Source organism: Papaver somniferum, unplaced genomic scaffold (genome assembly GCF_003573695.1).
Source record: "Papaver somniferum cultivar HN1 unplaced genomic scaffold, ASM357369v1 unplaced-scaffold_119, whole genome shotgun sequence".
In the NCBI taxonomy this organism is placed as follows: domain Eukaryota; kingdom Viridiplantae; phylum Streptophyta; class Magnoliopsida; order Ranunculales; family Papaveraceae; genus Papaver; species Papaver somniferum.
The window spans coordinates 4,104,303-4,109,503 of record NW_020620936.1 but is presented as its reverse complement, the minus strand read 5'-3'; the positions used below and the strand labels follow the sequence as shown (position 1 = coordinate 4,109,503).

Genomic DNA, 5,201 nt, shown 5'->3' with positions numbered 1-5,201 from the left:
ACGCACCAACAACAAAACGCATAGAAATTGCTCAAAAACAGACAAAACTAGACATGAATCACTGCAACAACATGGTGGTGTACTAGTATGTACACACCATCAACAAAACTCATAAAAATTGCTTAAAAATAGAAAAAACTGGACATGAATCACTGCAACAACATGGTGGTGTACTAGTATGTATACACCAGTAACAAAACTCATAAAAATGGCTCAAAAACAGACGAAACCGGACATGAATCACTGCAACAACATGGTGGTGTACAGATCTGTAAACATATACAAGAAATCTCATAAAAATTGCTCAAAAACAGACATAACTGGACTTGAATTGTTACCTCTTTTTCTTTTAACAGATGTTGAAGGCTTTGAAGTCTTTGATTTCTTCTTAGCTGGTGATGTTTTTGAAGTTTCTGCTGCTAAAATTGATGTTGAATCTTATAATGCTCTCTTCAATCTTGTTCTTTGTGCTGTTGATTTTCGAATTTCTTTTGCTGCAACTGATGGAGTTGAGGATGAAACTGGTCTTGAATCTTTTAATGCTGAGTTTGATCTCGTCGTTGGTGATGTTGATTTTTGAATTTCTTCTACCGCAACTGATGGATTTTCTTCTTCAGTTGATGTTGAATCTTCCACTGTTGGTGGGTTTCTCTTTGAAACTACTTTATTTCCTTTCAACATGATGTTACTGATACTTCAACCATCTAGGTGTTTTGATTAGTAAGATTTTGGGGTTTTGATTAAATGTTTTCAATAATTTGAAGAAATTTTTAGGGTTTGTCTGTAAAATTTCTTCTGAAGTTTTTTTGAATTTTTTCTTCTGGTTTTAGTCTGCAAAAGCAAGATGTTAGATTTAATGTTTCGTCCGTTACGCCGCAGTTTTTAATCAGTTTCTTTTTCAAGCAAACGCGTCGCAACCACGTTCATTGTGTCAGTTACAAAACTGATTTCATTCGCTGCATGTGTACTTTATTAAAAACGTGGGAAGGATAGCAGCCTCATTACGCAATTCTTGGATTAAACTGTTCCTCAATTAGGTCTGGGCTAAAGCGTTATTTTGGAACCGGTTTTGGACCGACCAATTTTTCCCCAAATCCAAAAAGGTTAGCCCCGCCCGCCGGGGTGATACTTAGTAAAATAATAAAAATTCTATCAAGAACAAAACAAGGACAGGTGCAAGCCGGGGAAAGAAACCTTGTTTTCCAATCGCTCCTCCCTTACAGCCTTCTTCTCTGAATATTATCTCATATATATATATATATATATATATATATATATATAAGAAAAAAAAAGAAGGTATCAGTAGTTTAAAACCTTCTCATTTTAGGTTTGTTAAATCTATTCGTGGTTTAGGTTTTGAACGGAAACTCGTCTCTCTCGACTCCCGAGGTATCACATGCAATTAGGGTTCTTATCTATGTACATTAATTGGGTTTATTTTTGCTTAGCTAATATAGTCGGAAATTTTATTACGTATAAAACCTAGTCAAAATATTTGTTCCTTATTAGTTTTCTTAAGGTTGATCTTGTTTGTTAATTTTTAATATATTAGGAAGAAGAAGAAGAAGAAAATGCCTCGAGCAATTTCTCGTTCTCCTACTACTAGAAAAAGACACTCTCCATCACCAGTTGCATCTCATAGACATAGCAGGAGAAACAGAAGGGACCGAAGCCGTTCTCCGTATTATAGGTGATCTTCTTCTTCTCTTCTTTCTTCATGAGTTTCTGTTGTTCATTATAACCTAAAGCATTTTTTTTTAGTGTAATTTGTTTTTGGGCCATATAGTTGTATGGCTTGGATAGGTATCACACCCAATTCTTAGGCTTAAACAGTTGAGGGGAGGTTATGTTCTTTATACAGAAAATTGGTTATCCCCCCTCCTTTTTTTGTGTGTATGTTTTGTCGGATTTTTAGTGCTTTGCTCTGTAGATTTATAGTGGCACAATCTTGGCTTGGCTAGGGTCACATAATTGTTGGTCGATCATTTGCACCATCTAAATTGTGTCATTGTCTATGAGATCTTCAAACTTGAATTTACGGTGATGCATATTTGGCAAGGACACCCAATATTGAAGTCTTCTGCGTACGCTGTTTACATATTTTGTTATATTACGTGACTAAATTGATGCTTGCCTTTAGCCTTGCACCTCCTTCTGATTCTAGCATATTTGACAACAGAGTTTTGACCTCTTCTAAGCACCTTAATAGTATACCTGCTTACACTTGTAACCATGATGTTTCAGCTACGCGTTACTAGTTACTCCCGTTGTAGTCAAAATTAGTGTGCCCAATATCTATCTGATCGGCATTTCCTATGTAATCTCATTTCTAAAGAAGTCTTAGCTTTTAAATGCAACTGAGAGATGTTGAGCATTAGATTGGAGGACAAATGAATTGAAGGTTTGAGAATAAAAAGGAGCACATATTCATTGTTAGAGTAAATTCAAGAGTTTTCTTAGGTTTTTCCTTCTTATGAGAATTAAACAGGTGATGGGATCTGGTTGCTTGATTGGAATTTCATGGAATTTATGTTATAAAAGATGGAGCTCAGAAAAGGTTATTCTTCTTAATTATGCATGAGGTAAAAGCACAGGATACTTAAAAGTATACATGACAGATGGTGGGTCTATTTTTCAGGATCTGTGTTACTTGTGTTTATCAAAATGTTTTCTGGAACGGTTATCTTCTGTTAGGCGCAGGAGTCGTTCTTTGTCCCCTCGTCGCCGCAGAAGTCGATCACCAACTCCGAGGTGCCGTAAGAGTAGGTCACCAACACCAAGACGTCTTAAGAGACAAAAAAGTAGGAGTGCATCAGTATCTCCCATAAAAAAGTCTCGAAGTCCAAGCATTGGAGAAGTAGAGCGTAAAAAGGCCATTGAGAGGTTGAAAAATGATGAAGAGGAAAAGAAAAGGTACCCATCGTCTTCCCGTACTTCTTGGCTTATTTTGTGCATCTCCTTATCTTGTCTTTTTTTCCTGCGGTCTTTGAGGCTTTTCTTTTTTCATATCTAACACATCAACTCAAAGTATTTATTTTCTTTCTCTGATCCTACAGTATGTTGCTAAGTTTCATGAGATCCATCTGCTTTCGCTTAACGTCGGAAGTACCATCTTAGAGTTATAGTGGGTTTGTTTTATCCTGTGTTGCAACGATACGGATACGGTATCGGATACAAGATACCGATACGCTACTATGATACACCAACTTGAAAAACTAAAATACGGCGATACGGCATATCAGTAGTTTAACATAAATATATTATATATAAGATAGAAACTTAACAAAATACATACATGTATGATTAACCTCACTGGAGAGAAAAGTCTGGATAAGAAGGAAAAAAGTCTAGTGCAAGATCAGTGGACAGATTTGGAACTAATATTTTGTCACTATAGTTAAAACTTCTCATAGAATCTAGTAAAATATCTAAATTTTTTAATATTAAGGTATTGAGAACTAATATTTAGACAAAGTTTTCTAACTGAGTTGTATCTTGAAGTATTGGAAGTATTAGTACGTGTATCCGTGTAAATACGTATCCATACGGCTGAAAAAAAAATTAGGCGTGTCGTTGTAACACAGGTTTTATCGTATTGAATTTTTTGTCTTTGGTGTTCATTTCTTTTACGGATAACACCTGTTCACCCAATTGGTCAGGGAATGCTTAATGGTACTTGGCATATCTTATGGATTACTATACTTTTGTCCCAAATGTGGAATCCTGAGACTATTCCCGCTGATGTTTGATATAATGGGCATTTTTCATGCAATGTGAACATAAATAGTGCAGTATCATTACTTCTTAAGATTTGCAGGATCTTACAACTTAACATGCACCGACTATGTTCGGGCACAGGGACATCGTTCGTACGACAAGCCTACCTAACAATGTTGATTCGTTGGTAATGGTTGTTCATCTTATTGATTCAACTTTATGGATTCTTTGGTAGTAGTTCATCTATTAATTCAACTTTACTTGAAGATGATAGACACAAGTTAGGAAATCCTAAAACAGAAAAAAAAAAAAACAAACTTTGAAACAAATACAGAAAATATATACAGTTTTGATGGTAATGGTTCATCTTCAGTATAGGAAAAAGCTGAAGAAGGGGGGACGAAGGTCAATTTGTACTTGTTCCAGGTGCAAGTGTCGTGCATTTGTGAAATTGGTTCAGTCACAAAAATCTAAATGTATTATTCACATTATTACTTTAATCATGTTCGTGCTAGAATGACTGGTGATAGGGTGGTACCTTCCACATATGGATGCTAATATTATTGAAAGGTAGAGTTGAGATGGAATGCGTGAAGTGCACTATAGTTCCTTTGTTGTTTGTATCTTCCTTGCTGAGAATTAAGGAAGCTCGAAGCTCAATATGTACTATTGAGATACCGTGGCAGTTTACTTTGAGAAGGTTGAGTCGCAAAGATCTCTGGCTCAGTCCAATTATATGGCGTGACCTTTGGGAAAGACTCGTCTTCTCTGTGTAGCCACCAAGACTTCAATGTTGTTTTCTTGAGTTGTAGCATAAAACTTAAGTACAAGCCTCGCACAGATACTCGAAATGAAATTGTGCAATGAGAAAGGAAGGATACTATCGATCGGAAAAAAATAGAGAGAAAAAGGTGATAATTTGGTGCTAAACTAGCAGTTTCACTTGTTGATGCTGCTGCAGCTGTAGTAAAGAAACTTCCTGTAGGTATAGAAGTAACCGATGTGAGAAAAGCTGTGTAAATTTCCTTTAAGATTTGTTTTCTTTCAGTTGTGTAGCTGTTGCTCTGCGCCTTGCTTTGACTGTCCTTGAGATTTCTTTGAGTTGGTGTACCTTCTTTAGCACTTCAGGTTGCAGTATCATGTAGTACGGGAACATGGCAGTCCTTTTATAACGTGTGATATATCACTGTAATTTTTTGGCTTACCCTACTTTTCTAGTCTCCTGTCGGCTGCACCTCCTTATAGCTTGTTATATTACAATTGCATCTATGTCACCACCTATTCAAGCATGTCAAGAGTGAAGAGTTTTCTTTTTCTTATCCTACAGAGTTGGAGAGGAATATGTTTTCTACTTAGAGGGATTGGTTTTTTTTGTAGACAATGTTTAGCGCTGTGTATTTAGCGGTTATACCTGTACTGGCTTTTCTCTTGCATGGATGTATGTAGGTAGTTAGGTTTTCCTTTTTTTTTTTTTTTTTTGTTTT

The 5,201-nt window shown here is 36.1% G+C and overlaps 1 pseudogene; it reads left to right on the top strand.

Annotated features, from left to right (window-relative positions):
• The first annotated feature begins 1,186 nt into the window (after positions 1–1,186).
• The window catches only part of LOC113330817, a 5,841-nt pseudogene continuing 1,826 nt past the window's right edge, over positions 1,187–5,201 (top strand).